This window comes from Pristiophorus japonicus, chromosome 12 (assembly GCF_044704955.1).
Source record: "Pristiophorus japonicus isolate sPriJap1 chromosome 12, sPriJap1.hap1, whole genome shotgun sequence".
Lineage (NCBI taxonomy): Eukaryota > Metazoa > Chordata > Chondrichthyes > Pristiophoridae > Pristiophorus > Pristiophorus japonicus.
In genome coordinates, this window is record NC_091988.1 from 160,873,793 (window position 1) to 160,896,557 (window position 22,765).

The window sequence follows — 22,765 nt, forward strand, 5'->3', positions numbered from 1 at the left end:
CAGCGTGCCCGATGCCCTCAATAAAAAAGTCTCGCAGCTTCTCCGCTCTGCAGGCATCTGGGAACTTACATAGGCTCGCCAGTCGCCGGAGATCTGCCACGAAGTCTGAAACGCTTTGACATTCTTGCCGCCGGTGCGTGTAAAACCGGTGTCTCGCCATGTGCATGCTGCTCGCCGGTTTAAGGTGTTCCCCGATCAACTTACTGAGCTCTTCGAATGTCTTGTCCGCCGGCTTCTCTGGCGCTAGAAGGTTCATCACGGAGTACGTTCTGGATCCACAAACCGTCAGGAGATGAGCCCTGCGTTTGTCGGCCGAATCCTGTCCCAACCACTCCTTAGTGAAAAAACTTTGCTGTAGTCTCTCAATAAAGTTGTCCCAATCATCACCAACACAGTACCTCTCTTCTGTGCTGCTGTTGGCCATGCTCGCGTGGTTTGAATCCCAGTTTCTCGTCACCAAGGATATGTCCTTACTATACAGTATAAATGCACACAAGGCCCATACTTGAGAGAAGGTCACTCTGTGACCAGTAACCTTTATTACCAAGACCTCAACTGATGAAGGTAGGTGGAGCTTCCCCTTTTATACCTGAAAGTCCAGGTTAGGAGCGTCTTCCACAAGTTCGCCCCTTGTGGCCAATGTTCTCAAGGTGTACAACTTAGGTCAGCTTATACATGGGTTATAATGATAGTTGAATACATGACAGGTATGAGCTGTGAGAAGGATGCTAAGAGGCTGCAGGGTGATTTGGACAGGTTAGGTGAGTGGGCAAATGCATGGCAGATGCAGTATAATGTGGGTAAATGTGAGGTTATCCACTTTGGGGGCAAAATTACGAAGGCAGAATATTATCTGAATGGCGGCAGGTTAGGAAAAGGGGAGGTGCAATGAGACCTGGGTGTCATGGTACATCAGTCATTGAAAGTTGGCATGCAGGTACAGCAGGTGGTGAAGAAGGCAAATTATATGTTGGCCTTCATAGCTAGGAGTTTTGAGTATAGGAGCAGGGAGGTCTTACTGCAGTTGTACAGGGACTTGGTGAGGCCTCACCTGGAATATTGTGTTCAGTTTTGGTCTCCTAATCTGAGGAAGGATGTTCTTGCCATTGAGGTAGTGCAGCGAAGGTTCACCAGACTGATTCCCGGGATGGCAGTATTGACATATGAGGAGAGACTGGATCGACTGGGCCTGTATTCACTGAAGTTTAGAAGGATAAGAGGGGATATCATAGAAACATGTAAGATTCTGACGGGACTGAGTAGTTTAGATGCAGGAAGAATGTTCCCGATGTTGGGGAAGTCCAGAACCAGGGTACACAGTCTAAGGATAAGGGGTAAGCCTTTTAGAACTGAGATGAGGAGAGTTGTTAACCTGTGAAATTCCCTACCGCAGAGAGTTGTTGATGCCAGTTCATTGGATATATTCAAGCGGAAGTTAGATATGGCCTTTGCGGCTAAAGGATCAAGGGGTATGGAGAGAAAGCAGGAAAGGGGTACTGAGGTGAATGATCAGCCATGATCTTATTGAATGGTGGTGCAGGCTCGATCTGCCAAATGGCCTACTCCTGCACCTATTTTCTACGTTTCTATGGTGAGCAGTGCTCGCATTGTTCGCTGGACTTTATTGCTCTCACAGATGAATCTGAGAGTGCAAGGCCTGTGTGAGCCCAAGCTGGCAGCTAACATGATCTATGCAGAGACGGCCCATAAGTGTTCGGTAGAGGGATTATGGTACGTACACATAGTATTTCGGGCCGGGTTACAGCCCATGGGTCGCGAAATATATGTCACAGATCCAATTCGGTGGTAGCAGGGGAGCGTTTCACTGGGTGTGGGATTTATGATCCGACGGCAGGCATTGCAAGAGCCATTAAAGTCCCGAGCACCCTGAGCGCTCAGCACGCCGAACTGTCAGCGATGGTGTAGGTCGTTACCCACGCCGACGAATTCCCGACCCCATACACCATCCGCTCGGATTCCATGTTTACATGTAATTCATGCATCGAATATTTGGCCATCTGTCTCATCGCGATTTCACATCCGCAGACGGGAAGCCCTTAGCAACCAAACCACTGTCACAAAGGATCTTAGAGGCCACGGGAACCCAGGGATCCATTACATTCATAATGTAAAGGCCCATTCCAAGACAGAGCCCAGAGGGGAAGGCAACCAAAAGACTGATGAGTTAGCCAAGGGGGGAGCCAAAACAGGAGAGTTTTGGGACCCATACGGGTCCAGCCCAGTAGCAGCGATCTGGGACAAAGGTGGGGACACAAGGGAGTGTAGGGGTAGCATTGGCCCCGGACTTGAGGAAAGTCCAGGCACAGGATCCCGTCCACAAGGTTGTCCTGGAGCAGCTGGTTGGGGAGAAAAGGTAGCAAGCCCATTCGGGATAGCGGGCATTACTTTAAAGGAGGAAATGCTTTTCAGGGGAGATCAGTGGGTAGTTCCAGAACAGCAACAGAGGGAATTCCTCCAGATAGCCCTCGGGGGCCCAGGAGCGGGACACCCAGGGCCGGAGACTACCTGGCAGAGGGTAGAACAGGCAGGGTGGTGGCCACAACTGAGGGAGGATGTCTGCGATTTTTGCGCAGACTGTCTGGTGTGCGCAACGAACAACCTCGATCTCCAGAAAAGAAAGGTTCCCGTGGGACACACGAGAAGGGTAGAGGGACCATGGCAGTCAGTACAGGTCGATTACATCGGGCTATTGCCCACCGCAAAGGAGGGTTACAAGTACTGTTTGGTCCTAATGGACGTTTTCTCGAAGCAGGTTGAAGCCTTCCCTTGCCACAGCTTTGGCAACGGCAAGGATCTTGGTGAGGGAAGTGCTCACTAGGTGGGGACTGCCACAGATTGTGGAGTCTGATCAGGGGAGCCACTTCACAGGGCAGGTCATGCAGGCTACCTTGAAAGTGCTAGGGATAGAAGGGAAATGGCATGTGGCTCACAACCCACAGTCATCGGGGATTGTGGAGCGACTTAATTGGACCATCAAAGAAAGGCTGCGGAAGGAAACAGGACAGTCCCCGAAAAAGTGGGTTGAGGTCCTGCCATTTGTCCTGATGGGGGTCCGAGCCAGCCTCTCCAACACAGAGTATTCCCCGCATGAGCGCATGACTGGTAGGGTCATGCGCAAGCCCACCCATGTTCTGGTGCTGGTTCTCACAGCGAGGCAGGTGAGAGAGGTAAACCGGGACAAGTTTGTCAAGAATCTGTTTGAGCACTTGAAGCAGATTCATTGGCAAGCTGCCAGCAACATAGGGAAGCAGCACCAGAGCAATCGGTTGTTGCTCGAGTCCCGGAGAACCCACGAGTGGAAGGTAGGAGATCAGGTCATGGTCCGCAATTACGCTCGGGTGGGCACGTTTGAGCCTTTGTACACGGGACCCTACAGCATCGTAGATAGGACCAGTCCCATGGTGTCTGCGGTTAAGCTTCTGAAGCGCGCAAAGTGGTTCCATGTGAACCAGTGCAAGTTGTTTAACTCGGGGGAAAGAGCGAGAAACAGAAAGAAGCACCAAGGCGCTGTAAACAGCATGGTGGATACGGGTCTTCCTCTCATAGTTTGGGACAGTGAGGAGCTCGTGGTGGTGGTGGTTAGGAGGAGTAGCAGGATTCCATGGCCGAGAGTGCCGTAGTCGCCTCCTTACACACCGAGGAGCCTTAAAAGGCTCAGGGTCGTAGAGACCTAGCGGGGCCACCCAGAGATGGGTGGCGGTGTATATAGCTTCCTTCTCAGTTTTGTGTTTTACAGAGTGTATTTTTGATGAAGCCAGACCTGTGCAGGTATACCCTCTCACAGAAAGGTTGTTGTTTCTTTGTATCTTCACAGGAAGCCGAAAGAAAGATGGAGACAACCCTGGTAAACGTCCTTTGGAGCTTGGCCGGAACAGGGCACAGCAGGAGGGGGGCGACGCCGAGTTGTCCTTCCTCTACGGATGTACTGGGGGGAATGGACCCACCATGACACAGCGGGGTAGGACAGGGGACACGGACAGGATGGCAGCCTACTTCCATGAGGGAAGGTGGCCAGGGTGGCTGGGATCGAATTTGACGAAATTCTCCAGCCACTCCGGGTTCACATACGGGGAGGCTTCCATACCATGTCCCAGACTGAAGGTCACAGCCACACGGGTTGGGGTGACCGAGGGCAAGTTCGTATGCTTGAAGTGCAAGGGACATATTCTCCTGGGACGGTGGTGGTGGCTTAGGAAATTGGGTCAGGTCATGGGGAACCAGACAGCGGACTGGGAATGACTGGGGAACGATGCATACTGTCAGATCACCGGGTCAAAGGAGGGCGTGGAAGTGTGCTGGGCCAAGTGGTGGAAGGAGGAACAGGGAATTTGTGTGTGTATGTGGGAATCGGAGCAGATCTGCCCAGCAGTGTGTCGATTGTCTTTTCGAGGCAATGGCAGGACGCCGGGGCTGGGATCAGATGGGATCGGAGTATGGACTCCTGCGTATTCCCAGACCCTTCCAACACAATAAATGCCACTGAACTTGTAGCACACAAGGGGAAGCCCCTGCCCACAGCCCCACAGATGACAGAAGTTAGGGGTCCAGCCACCAAACCAGGCCCAGGGAATGGTTTAGTTTTAGTCCCGACTAGAAAGGTTTTATTCCAGGGGATGCATTACACGGTCGCGTCAGTCATTTTAAACCTAACCGGGCTACATCTGCCCGAGTGGTGTCCAAAAGAAGCTGAACAGCTGTATGAGGCGCTCATTAAAGAAATGTTCCGCCAGTTCTTTGAAGTCAGTTACGGGGATGTGAGTCGGGAAAGATTGTACGATATGGGAGTGTACGATAACGTTGGTCTGGGGAGACAGAGGCCAGGGGTGCGCAATGATGTCGCTACGGCATTTAACGCGGGTACATCTCTCGTCAACAGTATGGACGACGTGCTGCAGATACAGATCAGTGGTTTAAAGGACCAGCTGCGTAAAATCCTGGGGGAAGGGAACGCGGTGGTAGGGTCGGAGTTAGAGGAGGACCAGGCAATGGCTGTCCATTTAAAGGAGGTTATCGCAGAGTTGGAGACACACGCAAAGATTGTAAATTCAATGAACCTGTGTCAGCTCCATCTACCCAGTCCCAGTGGATTGCGGTCGGTCCAACCACACAATCATGGGGATAGTGTTGCGTTTGCCGTAATGGGCGGGACATCACAACCAGCGCCGGTATACAGGGTGGAGTGCATTGGGGTCATACAGGAAGGAGAGCACGTGCGGTATCATGTTATAAAGTGGGAGCACGCCATGACCGGCACTGACCTCAAGGGGTGCCAGAGCAGGGGTGCACACATCATATTGTGTCTCCAGTATTTGAATGTGTTCGATCAGCCAGAGTGCTGGTTTGAATCCGAAAGTCGTGAGCCTATCAATTGCACCATGGAGAAGAGGGCCCAGAGCCACATTCTACCTCAGGTAGCATATGCGGTCAACAGGACATACTGCGTAACCACGAGTGTGGATCGGTATCGAGTGCACCGGGACACTTGGTGTCCGGTCACTGACAGCACTTCCTGCTTCAAACCCCATGCCGAAGTTCAAATGGCACAGGAACGTATTATTCCAATCCCAGCATCATCCACGGTACACATTACAGTAAATGACACGATCCCGAACCTGCAACAGTACATTACCCAGTTTGGGTATCAGATTTCTTTTCTGCCGGAACACCTAACAACGTTATTAAAGGCTGTTGAGCTATCCCAAACATGTCACACTGGAACAGACAAACCGGGTCACAGGGGAAAGAATTAAAGGGATAAATTCCCCGCCCTGATTGGGCCTTGGTATAAGTGTGGAGGTTCACATGCTCTCGTCATTGTACAGCTTTTGATTATGATATATGTAATGTATGTATGCCTGGGTCTACCTGCCACCAGGGGGAGCGACCGTCGGAGGTCATTGGGCCACAGACACACATGTGCAGCCCTTGTATATAAAGAAAGCCTCCATGTTTAATCCTCACTTTGAGAGCTAATAAAGTAGAGTCAGGTGGCACCTGATTGAGTTCACGGTACTAAGCCCATTGAGTTATTGCATACGCAACACTTGGCGACGAGACACAATACGAACTTTCACACACAAAAAAAAAATGAACACCGTTGGAATCCTGGAGCGATTCATGGAGGGAGAAGATTGGGAGGATTTTACAGATCACCTCGACCAGTATTTCGTGGCCAACAAGATGGATGAAGACGCTGACACAGTTAGGCGCAGGGCAGATTTCCTCACGGTTTGTGGTCCAAAAATCTATGGCCTCATAAAAAATCTGCTCTCACCTGCACGTCCAACGGAAAAGACCTATGAGGAATTGTGTGCCCTGATTCATTGGCATCATTATCTCGAGATATCGCTTTTACAAGCATATTCATTCTGAGGGCCAGGATGTGGCGGAATTTGTTGCCGACCTGGGCCATGTAAGTTTGGAACCACTTTGGAAGACATGCTGCGTGTAATAGACATAAACCACGAGGTGATCCTGTGGAAGCTGCTGGCTGTGGAGACGCTGGATCTGAGCAGGTCCATTACGATCGCCCAGGCTTGCCTGACCACGGTCGATAGTACAAAGCAGATATCCTCGCAGGGTCGGAATTCCACGGCAAGTACTATGCACCAGACTGTGTCGTCTGTTGGCAGAGCTGCACCTGGCAGGGCCTACCCGACTGTGTTTGCGAAACCTGTCGCTGCTCGAAGTCCGCCATTGGGCACAAATCCGATTTCACCCTGTTGTCGTTATGGGGGTAACCATCGGCTTCATCAGTGCCGTTTCAGACAGTATATTTGTAGAGGCTGTGCGAAAATGGGGCATCTTCAGCGGTTGTGTGCTGCATGGATGATGATGACCGATCCAGAGCGGATCCGGCAATGCAACCCGAGATACCCGATATTGTGTTCCTAACACAGATGAGGCTGCATACAGGGAGGTTAAAGTAACAGTGACCTCAGTCTTTAAAAAGACACTCCAGAGTGAGGAACAGGCCTTAGGGGCCGGCTTATATACAGTGCTCCCAAGGGATGCTGGGATCCCTTGGGACTTCAGGGGATGAGCTCCCTGGTGGCGGAACATGGGAGTGCATGCTTTACAGATACACAACATCACATCCCCCCCCAAAGTCAAAGTGAAAACTATTTACAAGGTGAGGCAGTCGGGAGCCTTTCTTTCCCTGGTGGACCGCCTCGGTACAAATGTCTGTTCTGGTGTGTTGGCTGTGCCCTTGCTGGGCTGGCGTGTTGTTGGCCCTGCAGGGCTGCTGATGAGCCTGGCCTTGCTGGGCTATTGGGCGTGATGGGTTCGATTTCCTGGTCTGACGTGGTGTCGTTGATCCTTTGGGTGTGTGTTGTGGGCTCGAAAAAGGTGATGTCTGCTGTGGCTTGTTCAGGGCAGTCTGTGAACTGCAGCCTCGTTTGGTCCAGGGGTTTCAGCAAATTTGTCCATTGTCTCGTTTGACTACAAACACCCTATTCCCCTCTTTAGCTATCACCGTGCCCGCGATCCACTTGGGACCATGTCCATAGTTTAGCACATACACAGGGTCATTCAGATCAATTTCCCGTGACACAGTGGCGTGACCATCGTTTATATTTTGTTGCTGCTGCCTGCTCGCTACCTGATCATGCAGGTTGGGGTGAACCAGCGAGCGTCTGGTTTTAAGTGTCCTTTTCATGAGTAGCTCAGCCGGGGGCACCCCTCTGAGCGGGTGGGGTCTCGTGTGGTAGCTGAGCAGTACTCGGGCCAGGTGGGTTTGGAGTGAGCCTTCTGTGACTCGTTTAAGGCTTTGTTTGATGGTTTGTACTGCCCGCTCTGCCTGCCCATTGGAGGCTGGTTTAAACGGGGCCGAGGTGACATGTTCGATCCCATTGCGGGTCATGAATCCTTGAAATTCGGCACTGGTGAAACATGGTCCATTGTCACTGACCAGTATGTCAGGCAGGCCGTGGGTGGCAAACATGGCCCTCAGGCTTTCAATGGTGGCGGTGGCGGTGCTTCCCGATATTATTTCACATTCAATCCATTTTGAAAAAGCATCCACCACCACCAGGAACATTTTACTGAGAAACGGGCCCGCATAGTCGACATGGATCCTCGACCATGGTCTGGAGGGCCAGGACCACAAACTTAGTGGTGCCTCTCTGGGCGCGTTACTCAACTGAGCACATACGCTGCATTGCCGTACACAGGACTCTAAGTCAGAGTCGATACCGGGACACCACACGTGGGATCTGGCTATCGCTTTCATCATTACTATACCCGGGTGTGTGCTGTGGAGATCCGAGATGAACGTCTCCCTGCCCTTTTTGGATGGCACTACGCGGTTACCCCACAACAGGCAGTCTGCCTGAATGGGCAGCTCGTCCTTTCGCCGCTGGAACGGCTTGATTAGCTCTTGCATTTCAACGGGGATGCTGGCCCAGCTCCCATGCAGTACACAGTTTTTTTACTAGGGACAGCAGAGGATCTTGGCTGGTCCAAGTCCTAATCTGGCGGGCCGTGATAGGTGATTTATCATTTTCAAACACTTCCATGACCATCAACAAGTCTGCGGGCTGCGCCATTTCCATCCCCGTGGTGGGCAATGGTAGCCGACTGAGAACATCCGCACAGTTCTCGGTGCCTGGCCTGTGGCGGATGGTATAGTTATACGCTGATAGCGCGAGTGTCCACCTTTGTATGTGGGCTGAGGCTTTAGTATTTATCCCCTTGTTTTCAGTGAACAGGGCTGTGAGGGGCTTGTGATCAGTTTCCAGCTCAAATTTGAGGCCAAACAGGTACTGATGCATTCTCTTTACCCCGAACACACACACTAATGCCTCTTTCTCAATCATGCTGTAGGCCCTCTTGGCCTTAGACAAGCTCCTGGAAGCATAGGCGACAGGTTGCAACTTCCCCACAATGTTAGCTTGTTGTAATACACACCCAACTCCGTACAACGACGCGTCACATGCTAGCACAAGTCTTTTACACAGGTTATACAATACAAGCAGCTTGTTGGAGCATAAAATATTTCTGGCTTTCTCAATTACTTGTTTTTTTTCCCCCATACCCAGTTCTCACCACTGCGCAATAACACATGTAGGGGCTCTAAAAGGGTGCTTAACCCCGGTAGGAAGTTACCAAAATAGTTGAGGAGTACCAGGAACGACCGCAGCTCTGTAACGTTCTGTGGCCTGGGCGCGTTCCTGATAGCCTCTGTCTTGGCATCTGTGGGCCGAATGCCGTCCGCCGCGATCTTTCTCCCCAAAAACACCACTTCTGTTGCCATGAAGACGCATTTCGACCTCTCCAGCCGCAGCCCTATGTGATCCAGTCGCTGGAGGACCTCCTCTAGGTTTTGTAGGTGCTCGGCGGTGTCCCGACCCGTGACCAATATGTTGTCCTGAAAGACCACCGTGTGTGGTACCGACTTAAGTAGGCTCTCCATGTTTCTCTGGAAGATCGCTGCAGCCGACCGAATTCCAAACGGGCATCTGTTGTAGATGAACAGTCCCTGGTGCATGTTGATGCAGATGAAGCCCTTTGAAGACTCCTCCAGCTCCTGCGTCATGTAGGCCGAAGTCAGGTCAAGTTTGGTGAAAGTCTTGCCTCCTGCCAGCGTCGCAAATAGGTCATCTGCCTTAGGTAGCAGGTATTGGTCCTGTAGCGAGAAACGATTCATACCGTATATACTCGCGTATCCTGCGATCTCGCGTATCATGCGACCCCTAAATTTTCGGCCCCAAAACATGATTTTACCATATATCTCATGTATCATGCGAGTCACTTTTTTGAGATCGAATACAGACCTTAACATGAAACATCGAGTGGATTCTGCTGTGAAAGCTGTTCGCGAATCGAACACCGATACAACAATCGTTCCAGCTGGCTTGACTAGCGTCGTTCAGCCACAGCCTCTACTGTGTTTGCGGGTAAAAGAAGCATGGGCTGAGATAGATGGAGCCTCTAATAATGCAGCAAACTTCAGAGGGAGTTGTGGGTGGCGATCTCTAGACCACAGCAAAGATACAGTACAAGCGACAATAGAGGCTGCAATCCAGCCCAGGAGATACCTGCCGAGATTCAGCGTGGATACGGTCTGCTTAACAGCCTAACAGCCTAATCTTGGCCAGCACTTCACACCCGCAAATTTTGTATCTCGCGGATCATGCGACCCCCCAAATTTAGGTTACAATTTAGGTCTTCAAAAGTCGCATGTTACGCGAGTATATACGGTAGTTACTTTATAATCACCGCAAATCCTGACCATGCCATCACTTTTGAGTACTGGAACAATCGGGCTGGCCCACTTGTTGAATTCCACTGGGGAGATGATGCCCTCGCGTTGCAGCCTGTCCAGCTCGATTTCCACTCTCTCCCTCATCATGTGAGGCACTGCTCACGCCTCCTGATGAATGGGTCGTGCCTCTGGGATCAAGTGGATCCGCACCTTTGCCCCGGAAAAGTTTCCAATGCCTGGCTCAAAAAGGGATGGAAATTTGTTCAGAACCTGGGTACATGAGGCCTCATCGACATGTGATAGCACTCGGATATCATCCCAGTTCCAACGGATTTTGCCCAGCCAGCTCCTTCCAAGCAGTGTGGGGCCATCGCCCGGGAGAATCCAGAGTGACAGTTCATGCACCGTGCCCTCGTAGGTGACCTTGACCATGACGCTGCCCAGGACAGTGATGAGCTCTTTGGAGTACATTCTCAGTTTTGTGTGGATGGGGCTCAGGGCTGGTCTGAATGCATTCTCTCAAACATCTTTTTACTCATGCTGGATTGGCTAGCGCCAGTGTCTAGTTCCATGGCTACGGGTAAGCCATTCAATTTTACATTTAGCATTATAGGTGGACATTTCGTCAAAAATCTGTGCACCCCGTGTACTTCAGCATCTGCCTCCTCTCTCTGAGGCTCGAAATTGCTTTGTTCCACCATGGACCGATCTTCCTCTGCCACGTGGTGGTTAGTAGATTTTGCAGAGCTTGCAGAACAGTCAAAAGTTTTCGTAGGATGGTCTCGTGGCCAATACCCAGTGCAAAAAAGGTCTCTGAGCATTTGCTCCAGGTAGCCATCAAACTCACATTGTCCTGCAAATCGCCTTAGCTCGGCGACGTAGCTCGCCACTACCTGACCTTCAGATCGCTGGCACGTGTAGAACCGATACCTCGCCATCAGCACGCTCTCCCTCGGGTTAAGATGCTCCCAAACCAGTGTACACAGCTCCTCATTCGACTTATCTGTGGGTTTCACCGGAGCCAGAAGATTCTTCAGGAGGCTGTAGGTCGGTGCCCCACAGACTGTGAGGAGGACCGCTCTCCTTTTTGCAGCGCTTCCTTCTCCGTCCAGCTCGTTGGCTACAAAGTACTGGTCTAGCCGTTCGACATAGGCTTCCCAGTCCTCACCCTCCGAGAACTTCTCCAGGATGCCCACAGTTTGCTGCATCTTTGCGTTGGATTCGTATTCTGGTCGCCAGTTATTGTGTTCCTAACACAGATGAGGCTGCACACAGGGAGGTTAAAGTAACAGTGACCTCAGTCTTTAATAAGACACTCCAGAGTGAGGAACGGGCCTTCGGGGCCGGCTTATATACAGTGCTCACAAGGGTTGCTGGGATCCCTTGGGACTTCAGGGGATGAGCTCCCTGGTGGCGAAACATGGGAGTGCATGCTTTATAGATACACAACACCTGAGGAGGAAGTGTATAGTCTACGTTTGTTCCTGACAAAGAGCCAACCGATAATGATTGAAGTAAAATTGAACGGCGTGTCGGTATCTATGGAATTAGACCAGGGTGCGAGTCTGTCAATTATGAGCCAGAGGACTTTCGAAAGCTGTGGGACACCAAGGCTGTGAAACCCAAGCTGAATCCAGTAAATGCAAAATTGCATACCTACACCAAAGAGCTCATACCAGTGATTGGCAGTGCAGCAGTCAAGATGTCATATGATGGGGCGATTCATGATCTATCGCTGTGGATCGTTCGAGGCAATGGTCCAACGATGTTCGGCAGGAGTTGGCTGAAAAAATAAAGTGGAACTGGAACGATATTAAAGCTTTGTCATCGGTGGATGACGCTTCGTGTGCTCAAGTGCTGAGCAAATTTCCCTCGTTGTTTGAACCGGGCATCGACAACTTCATGGGAGCCATGGTGCAGATCCACCTGGACTCGGATGCAAGACCCATCCATCACAAAGTCCGGGCAGTCCCGTACATGATGAGGGTGAAGGTCGAAATCAAACTGGACAGACTCCAACGTGAAGGGATCATTTCACCGGTCGAATTTAACGAATGGGCTAGTCCCATTGTTCCTGTGCTGAAGAGTGATGGCACTGTCAGGATTTGTGGAGGTTACAAGGTTACGATCAACCGAGTTTTGAAACAGGATCAGTACCTGTTACCAAAGGCTAATGACCTGTTTGCAACACTAGCCGGAGGAAAGTCGTTCACCAAATTGGATCTGACATTGGCCTATATGGCACAGGAGCTTGTCGAATCGTCGAAGAAACTTACGTGCATCAATACGCATAAAGGGCTGTTCATTTACAACAGGTGGCCTTTCGGAATTCGCTTGGTTGCAGCCATATTTCAGAGAAACATGGAGAGTTTACTAAAGTCCGTCCCCAGAACTGTGGTGTTCCAAGATGACATTCTGGTCACAGGTCATGACATTGCCGAACACCTGCACAACCTGGAAGAGGTTCTACGTCATCTGGACAAAGTGGGGCTCAGGCTGAAACGCTCAAAGTGCGTCTTTATGGCACTGGAAGTCGAATTCCTGGGAAGGAAGATTGCTGCAGACGGCATCAAGCCTACGGACTCGAAAACAGGGGCCATCAAAAATGCACCCAGACCCCAGAATATGATGGAGCTGCATTAGTTCCTTGATCTTCTCAACTTCTTCGTTAATTTCTTACCTAAATGGAGCACATTATTGGAGCCACTGCACATGCTGTTCAGAAAAGGCGACAACTGGATTTAGGGTGTATCTCAAGACAGGGCCTTCGAGAAGGCTAGAACTCGGCTTTGTTCCAATAAAATGCTGGTACATTATGACCCGTGCAATAATTTAGTATTGGCCTGTGATGCTTCATCACATGGGGTTGGTTGCGTGCTCCAACAATCCAATGAGTCGGGCAAACTACAACCCATTGCGTACGAGTCAAGAAGCATGTCTAAAGCGGAAAGAGTCTCTGGCATGGTAGAGAAAGAAACTTTAACCTCCGTATATGGGGTTAAAAAGATGCACCAGTATAAGAACATAAGAATTAGGAACAGGAGTCGGCCATCTAGCCCCTCAAGCCTGCTCCGCCATTCAACAAGATCATGGCTGATCTGGCCATGGACTCAGCTCCACTTACCCGCCAGCTCCCCATAACCCTTAATTCCCTTATTGGTTAAAAATATATCTATCTGTGATTTGAATACATTCAATGAGCTAGCCTCAGCTGCTTCCTTGGGCAAGAGAATTCCACAGATTCACAACCCTCTGGGAGAATAAATTCCTTCTCAACTCGGTTTTAAATTGGCTCCCCCGTATTTTGAGGCTGTGCCCCCTAGTTCTAGTCTCCCCGACCAGTGGAAACAACCTCTCTGCCTCTATCTTGTCTATCCCTTTCATTATTTTAAATGTTTCTATAAGATCACCCTTCATTCTTCTGAACTTCAACGAGTAAAGACCCAGTCTACTCAATCTATCATCATAAGGTAAACCCCTCATCTCCGGAATCAGTCTAGTGAATCATCTCTGTACCCCCTCCAAAGCCAGTATATCCTTCCTTAAGTAAGCTGACCAAAACTGCATACAGTACTCCAGGTGCGGCCTCACTAATACCCTGTACAGTTGCAGCAGGACCTCCCTGCTTTTGTACTCCATCCCTCTCGCAATGAAGGCCAACATTCCATTTGCCTTCCTGATTACCTGCTGCACCTGCAAACTAACTTTTTGGGATTCATGCACAAGGACCCCCAGGTCCCTCTGCACCGCAGCATGTTGTAATTTCACCCCATTCAAATAATATTCCCTTTTACTGTTTTTTTTTCCAAGGTGGATGACCTCACATTTTCTGACATTGTATTCCATCTGCCAAACCTTAGCCCATTCGCTTAACCTATCTAAATCTCTTTGCAGCATCTCTGTGTCCTCTACACCACCTGCTTTCCCACTAATCTTTGTGTCATCTGCAAATTTTGTTACACTACACTCTGTCCCCTCTTCCAGGTCATGTATGTATATTGTAAACAGTTGTGGTCCCAGCACCGATCCCTGTGGCACACCACTAACCACCGATTTCCAACCCGAAAAGGACCCATTTATCCTGACTCTCTGCTTTCTGTTCGCCAGCCAATTCTCGATCCATGCTAATACATTTCCTCTAACTCCGCATACCTTTATCTTCTGCAGTAACCTTTTGTGTGGCACCTTATCGAATGCCTTTTGGAAATCTAAATACACCACATCCATCGGTACACCTCTATCCACCATGCTCGTTATATCCTCAAAGAATTCCAGTAAATTAGTTAAACATGATTTCCCCTTCATGAATCCATGTTGCGTCTGCTTGATTGCACTATTCCTATCTAGATGTCCTGCTATTTCTTCCTTAATGATAGTTTCAAGCATTTTCCCCACTACAGATGTTAAACTAACTGGCCTATAGTTACCTGCCTTTTGTCTGCCCCCTTTTTTAAACAGAGGCATTACATTAGCTGCTTTCCAATCCGCTGGTACCTCCCCAGAGTCCAGAGAATTTTGGTAGATTATAACGAATGCATCTGCTATAACTTCCACCATCTCTTTTAATACCCTGGGATGCATTTCATCAGGACCAGGGGACTTGTCTACCTTGAGTCCCATTAGCCTGTCCAGCACTACCCCCTAGTGATAGTGATTATCTCAAGGTCCTCCCTTCCCACATTCCCGTGACCAGCAATTTTTGGCATGGTTTTTGTGTCTTCCACTGTGAAGACGGAAGCAAAATAATTGTTTAAGGTCTCAGCCATTTCCACATTTCCCATTATTAAATCCCCCTTCTCATCTTCTAAGGGACCAACATTTACTTTAGTCACTCTTTTCCGTTTTATATATCGGTAAAAGCTTTTACTATCTGTTTTTATGTTTTGCGCAAGTTTACTTTCGTAATCTATCTTTCCTTTCTTTATTGCTTTCTTAGTCATTCTTTGCTGTCGTTTAAAATTTTCCCAATCTTCTAGTTTCCCACTAACCTTGGCCACCTCATACGCATTGGTTTTTAATTTGATACTCTCCTTTATTTCCTTGGTTATCCACGGCTGGTTATCCCTTCTCTTACCGCCCTTCTTTTTCACTGGAATGTATTTTTGTTGAGCACTATGAAAGAGCTCCTTAAAAGTCCTCCACTGTTCCTCAATTATGCCACCGTTTAGTCTGTGTTTCCAGTCTTCTTTAGCCAACTCTGCCCTCATCCTACTGTAGTCCCCTTTGTTTAAGCATAGTACGCTCGTCTGAGACACTACTTCCTCAGCCTCAATCTGTATATTACAAATTCAACCATAATGTGATCACTCATTCCGAGAGGATCTTTTACTCGGAGATCGTTTATTATTCCTGTCTCATTACACAGGACCAGATCTAAGATAGCTTGCTCCCTTGTAGGTTCTGTAACATACTGTTCTAAGAAACAATCCCGTATGCATTCTATGAATTCCTCCTCAAGGCTACCTCGTGCGATTTGATTTGACCAATCGATATGTAGGTTAAAATCCCCCATGATTACTGCCGTTCCTTTTTCACATGCCTCCATTATTCCCTTGATTATTGTCCGCCCCACCGTGAAGTTATTATTTGGCGGCCTATAAACTATGCCCACCAGTGACTTTTTCCCCTTACTATCTCTAATCTCCACTCACAATGATTCAACATTTTGTTCATTAGAGCCAATATCGTCTCTCACAACTGCCCTGATATCATCCTTTATTAACAGAGCTACCCCACCTCCTTTCCCTTCTTGTCTATCTTTCCGAATTGTCAGATACCCCTGTATGTTTAATTCCCAGTCTTGGCCACTCTGCAACCACTTTTCTGTAATGGCCACCAAATCATACCCATTTGTAATGATTTGTGCCTTCAACTCATTTACTTTATTTCAAATCTGTTTGGGCTTTGTTTCGAGCTTGAAACCGATCACAAGCCGCTCATACCTTTGTTTTCAGAGTGTAGAGGTATCAATACCAACACGTCGTTCCACATCCCGAGGTGGGCGCTGACATTATCTGCCAATGATTATGTCATTCGCCATAGACCTGGCACTGAGAATTGTGCCGATGCATTGAGCCGTTTACCATTGCCACAGCCCGCAGACCTACTGTTGGTCATGGATGCCTTTGAGAGTGAAGGGTTGCCTGTCACTGCTCAACAAGTTAGGACCTGGACCAGCCAGGATCCGAACTTATCAGTTGTAAAACGTTGTGTCCTTAGTGGTGATTGGTCAGCCATTCCCAGGGAAGTGTCTGATGAGACCAAACATTGCAACCATTGCAAAGACAAATTATCCATTCAATCTGATTGTTTGCTATGGGGTAATCATGTTGTTATGCCCAAGAAAGGCAGGGAGAGATTTGTACGGGATTTACACCGTACCCATCCCGGTATTGTGATGATGAAGGCCATTGCCAGGTCTCATGTTTGGTGGCATTGACTCTGATTTGAAGTCATGTGTGCATCAGTGCAACACTTGCATGCAGTTAAGCAATGCACTAATGGAATCTCCGCTAAATCTATGGTTATGGCCATCCAAACCATGGCCGAGGATCCACATCGACTATGCGGGTCCTTTCCTGGGCAAAATGTTTTTGGTGGTGGTGGATGCTTATTCCAACTGGATAGAATGTATAATCATGTCATCCAGCGCATCCACAGCCATCAGAAACATAGAAACATAGAAAATAGGTGCAGGAGTAGGCCATTCAGCCCTTCAAGCCTGCACCACCATTTAATGAGATCATGGCTGATCTTTGATTCTCTCCATACCCCTTGATCCCTTTAGCCATAAGGGCCATATCTAACTCCCTCTTGAATATATCCAATGAACTGGCATCAACAACTCTCTATGGCAGGGAATTCCACAGGTTAACAACTCTCTGAGTGACGAAGTTTCTCCTCATCTCAGTCCTAAATGGCCTTCCCCTTATCCTAAGACTGTGTCCCCTGGTTCCCAACATTGGGAACATCCTTTCCGCATCTAATCTGTCCAGAATCTTATATGTTTCGATGAGATCCCCTCTCATCCTTCTAAACTCCAGTGTATAAAGGCCCAGTTGATCCAGTCTTTCCTCATATGTCAGTCCAGCCATCCCTGGAATCAGTCTGGTGAACCTTCACTGAACTCCCTCAATAGCAAGAACGTCCTTCCTCAGATTAGGAGACCAAAACTGAACACAATATTCCAGGTGAGGCCTCACCAAGGCCCTGTACAACTGCAGTAAGACTTCCCTGCTCCTGTACTCAAATCCCCTAGCTATGAAGGCCAACATACCATTTGCCTTCTTCACCGCCTGCTGTACCTGCATGCCAACTTTCAATGACTGATGAACCATGACACCCAGGTCTCGCTGCACCTTTCCTTTTCCTAATCTGCCGCCATTCAGATAATATTCTGCCTTCGTGTTTTTGTCCCCAAAGTGGATAACCTCACATTTATCCACATTATACTGCATCTGCCATGTGTTCGCCCACTCGCCTAACCTGTCCAAGTCACCCTGCAGCCTCTTAGCGTCCTCCTCACCATTCACACCGCCACCCAGTTTAGTGTCATCTGCAAACTTGGAGATATTACACTAAATTCCATCATCTAAATTATTAATGTATATTGTAAAGAGCTGGGGTCCCAGCACTGAGCCCTGCGGCACTCCACTAGTCACTGCCTGCCATTCTGAAAATGACCCATTTATCCCGACTCTCTGCTTCCTGTCTGCCAACCAGTTCTCTATCCACATCAGTACATTACCCCCAATACCATGTGCTTTGATTTTGCACACCAATCTCTTGTGTGGGACCTTGTCAAAAGCCTTTTGAAAGTCCAAATACACCACATCCACTGGTTCTCCCTTGTCCACTCAACTAGTAACATCCTCAAAAAATTCCAGAAGATTTGTCAAGCCTGGTTTCCCCTTCATAAATCTATGCTGACTTGGACCGATCCTGTCACTGCTTTCCAAATGCGCTGCTATTTCATCCTTAATGTTTGATTCCAACATTTTCCCCACAACTGATGTCAGGCTAACCGGTCTATAATTACCCGTTTTCTCTCCCTCTTTTTTTAAAAAGTGGTGTTACATTAGCTGCCCTCCGGTCCATAGGAACTGATCCAGAGTCGATAGACTGTTGTAAAATGATCACCAATGCATCCACTATTTCTAGGGCCACTTCCTTAAGTAGTCTGGGATGCAGACTATCAGGCACCGGGGATTTATCGGCCTTCAATCCCATCAATTTCCCTAACACAATTTCCCGCTTAATAAGGATATCCTTCAATTCCTCCTTCTTACTAGACCCACTGTCCCCTAGTACATCCAGAAGGTTATTTGTGTCTTCCTTCGTGAAGACAGAACCAAAGTATTTGTTTAATTGGTCTGCCATTTCTTTGTTCCCCATTATAAATTCACCCGAATCCGACTGCAAGGGACCTACGTTTGTCTCCATTAATCTTTTCCTCTTCACATATCTAGAGAAGCTTTTGCATTCAGTTTTTATGTTCCCAGCAAGCTTCCTCTCGTACTCTATTATCCCCCTCTTCATTAAACCCTTTGTCCTCCTCTGCTGAATTCTAAATTTCTCCCAGTCCTCAAATTTGCTGCTTTTTCTGGCTAATTTATATGCCTCTTCCTTGGATTTAACACTATCCTTAATTTCCCTTGTTAGCCACGGTTGAGCCACCTTCCCCGTTTTATTTTTAATCCAGACAGAGATGTGCAATTGTTGAAGTTGATCCATATGATCTTTAAAGGTTTGCCATTGCCTATCCACCGTCAACCCTTTAAGTATCATTTGCCAGTCTAATCTAGCCAATTCACGCCTCATACCATCAAAGTTACCTTTCCTTAAGTTCAGGAGCCTAGTTTCTGAATTAACTGTGTCACTCTCCATCTTAATAAAGAATTCTACCATTTTATGGTCACTCTTCCCCAAGGGGCCTTGCACAACAAGATTGCTAATTAGTCCCTTCTCATTGCACATCACCCAGTCTAGGATGGCCAGCTCTCTAGTTGGTTCCTCGACATATTGGTCGAGAAAACCACCCCTAATACACTCCAGGAAATCCTCCTCCACCGTATTGCTACCAGTTAGGTTAGCCCAATCAATATGTAGATTGAAGTCGCTCATGATTACTGCCGTAGCTTTATTGCACACATCCCTTATTTCTTGTTTGATGCTGTTCCCAACCTCACTACTACTATTTTGTGGCCTGTACACAACTCCCACTAGCGTTTTCTGCCCTTTGGTATTCCGTAGCTCCACCCATACCGATTCCACATCATCCAAGCTAATGTCCTTCCTTACAATTGCATTAATTTCCTCTTTAACCAGCAACGCCACCCCGCCTTCTTTTCCTTTCTGTCTATCCTTCCTAAATGCTGAATGCCTTTGGATGTTGAGTTCCCAGTATTGGTCACCCTGGAGCCATGTCTCCGTGATGCGAATCACATCATATCCGTTAACTGCTATCTGCGCAGTTAATTCGTCCACCTTATTCCGAATACTCCTCGCATTGAGGCACAGAGCCTTCAGGCTTATCTTTTTAATACACTTTGCCCCTTTAGAATTTTGCTGTATTGTGGCCCTTTTTGTTTTTTGCCTTGGGTTTCTCTGTCCTCCACTTTTACTATTCTCCTTTCTATCTTTTGCATCTGACTCCATTTTATTTCCCTCTGTCTCCCTGCATAGGTTCCCATCCCCCTGCCACATTAGTTTAACTCCTTCCCCGTGAACGACAACGGATCGTGCTTCACGAGTTTGGAGTTTCAAGAGTTTATGAGACTCAATGGTATCAAGCATGTGAGGTCAGCATCATTCAAACCTGAGTCCAATGGTCAAGCGGAGCGAGCCGTCCAAACCATCAAGCAGAGCCTGAAACACGTAACTCACGGTTCTTTGCAGTCTCGCTTGTCACACATACTGCTTAATTAAAGAATGAGACCCCACACGCTTACTGGGGTCCCCCCTGCTGAACTGTTAATGAAGAAAGGTCTCAAGACCAGGTCTCGCTTGTCCACACTGATCTTAACGATCACGTCGAAAACAGTTGTCGACATCAGCAGTGGTATCATGATCGCACTGTCGTGTCACGCGACATCTCTATTAATGATCCTGTTTATGTGCTAAATTATGGTTAAGGCCCCAAGTGGGTCACTGGCACTGTTACAGCCAAGGAGGGTAACAGGATGCTTGTTGTCAGGCTGACTAATGGGCAAACATGCAGGAGACACATTGATCAAATGAAATTGCAGCACACAGGCGAACCGGAACAGCTTGAAGAAGACACCATCAATGACCAACCGGTTCATATTCAGCTATCAGAAGACCCTGCTGTTGTCAATGAATCTGGACCTTCAATCCCCGACATGGACACTGCCAATCCCATTAGATCAGCTACCCAGCCTCAAGTCATGAATGACTCGGAGAGCTCACCCAGATCTGGAATTGAACTGAGACGATCAACTAGGAAGTGGAAAGCCCGGACTGTCTCAATTTGTAAATAGGACTGATACCAAGATCATGGGGGGAATGATGTAATGTGTGTATGCCTGGTTTTACCTGCCACCAGGGGGAGCAATCGTCGGAGGTCATTGGGTCACAGACACACATGTGCAGTCCTTGTATTTAAAGAAAACCTCTGTGTTTAATCTTCACTTTGAGAGCTAATAAAGTAGAGTCAGGTCGCACCTGATTGAGTTCATGATACTAAGCCTATTGAGTGATTGCATGCGCAATATACCTGTTGTGTATTTCTTGTAAAAAGAGAAGTCAGGCACTCCGGAGTCGATGGGAGGCCATAGTTAATAAACCTTGAATGTAACTTTCTGCATCTATATGCTAATAGTGCGATGCACAGTTGTATTTCGGAGACGTATATTCGGGGTGTTTTAAAAGTAAAAGGGGATAGGATTGATTGGGAACCACAATGCTTGCTCACCTGCGGACGTTGATATGTTCTCGAAGACTCTTGAAATATCATAGGGGGTACTGTCAGGACTGGAAGCATCGAACCCCCAAGGATTTATTGGACATTGTCTGGTCATTGCTTTTACTACTTTTCTCACCACAGAAAGAAAGCTGGAAGCTGTTTGTGGGAGGGGCCCAGGTGCGGCTCCATGTTGGACTTAAAATGGTGGGCAGGGAGTCTGGAATGACAATGGCCAACATAAGGCAGGAGGTGGGCTAATGGAGTCCATTGTTAGGCAAGGTGACCTCGTCACTCAGTGATTACCTGGATGAGTTAACAGAACAATAGAGAGCTAGTAAGCCCAGTCTGCCTGGAAGCAAAAACCCATCACTGGACTCAAACACAGGAATCCTCAAAAACAAGGAACTTTATTGGGTAAAAGCAGAAGACATACCCACAGAAAACCTTGAACCAAAGGCCAAAGGAAGGCACAGCCACAGGAAGCCTCAACAGCAATGACCCAGAAAGGGCAAACAGACTTGGATATCATTACGTATGCAATAAAGGTACAAACTGAGTACTGCTTAACTGAACAAGGTAAAACCTTGGCTCTGCTTTATTACGGCCCAAAAGTGCCTGACTCTATAAATGGCTGGCCTTTTATACCAGAGCAGCACCATATGCGTGCTGCTCAGTGGCCTCCAACAATGACAACATCTGGTGGCTATAAACAGCATCTACATACATGACAGATATAAAAGGTGGCCTTGTGGCCATCTATCTCTCTCTCTCGCCTCGCTGCTTCGCCCCTACAAGAATCCAACCCTCCATATTGTGACGGAGAGAAGAAACCAGAAGAGACACCTTTTCATCGGAAGAAGCAACGAGTAAGCCAGTGAAATCGGTGAGCATTTCTGCACACACATCTTTTAAGATCACAGCTACGGTGTGAGGCGGTATCATGCATTCTCCCAACCAAATTCTTAGGGGTTTACAGGGGAGGTGTTGGGGTACTTTGCATTAGGGGCCTGTTAGATAGTTATTATTGAATCTGCTTCCACTACCCTTTCAGGCAATACATTCCAGATCATAACAACTCACTATGTAAAAAAAATTCTCTTCATCTACCCCATGGCTTTTTTTGGTAACTATTTTAAATCTGTGTCCTCTGGTTGCTGACCCTGCTGCTAGTCGAACCATTTTCTTGCTATCTATTCTATCAAAATCCCATATATTTTTGAACACCTCTATTAAATCTCCACTTAATCTTCTCTACTCTAAGGAGAACAATGCCTGCTTTTCTAGTCTCTCAAGATAACTGAAGTTCCTCATCAGTGGTGCCATTCGAGTAAATCTCCTCTTCAAGGCCTTGACATCCTTCCTAAAGTGCGGTGCCCAGAATTGGGCGCAATACTCCAGCAGAGTCTAACCAGTGATTTATAAAGATTTAACGTAACCTCCTTGCTTTTGTACTCTATGGAAATTTGGTTGAAGGTTTTTAAGGTGCTAATGTTGGGCGGTTGCTAAATTTAGCGGGGGGAAATAGTTAGCGATGGGAATCACAAATCATGCCCTGAGAGTGGGGTGGTGCGCTAAGGGAAGTGTTCACACTTCTCTGAGGGCGCTAGGCCAGG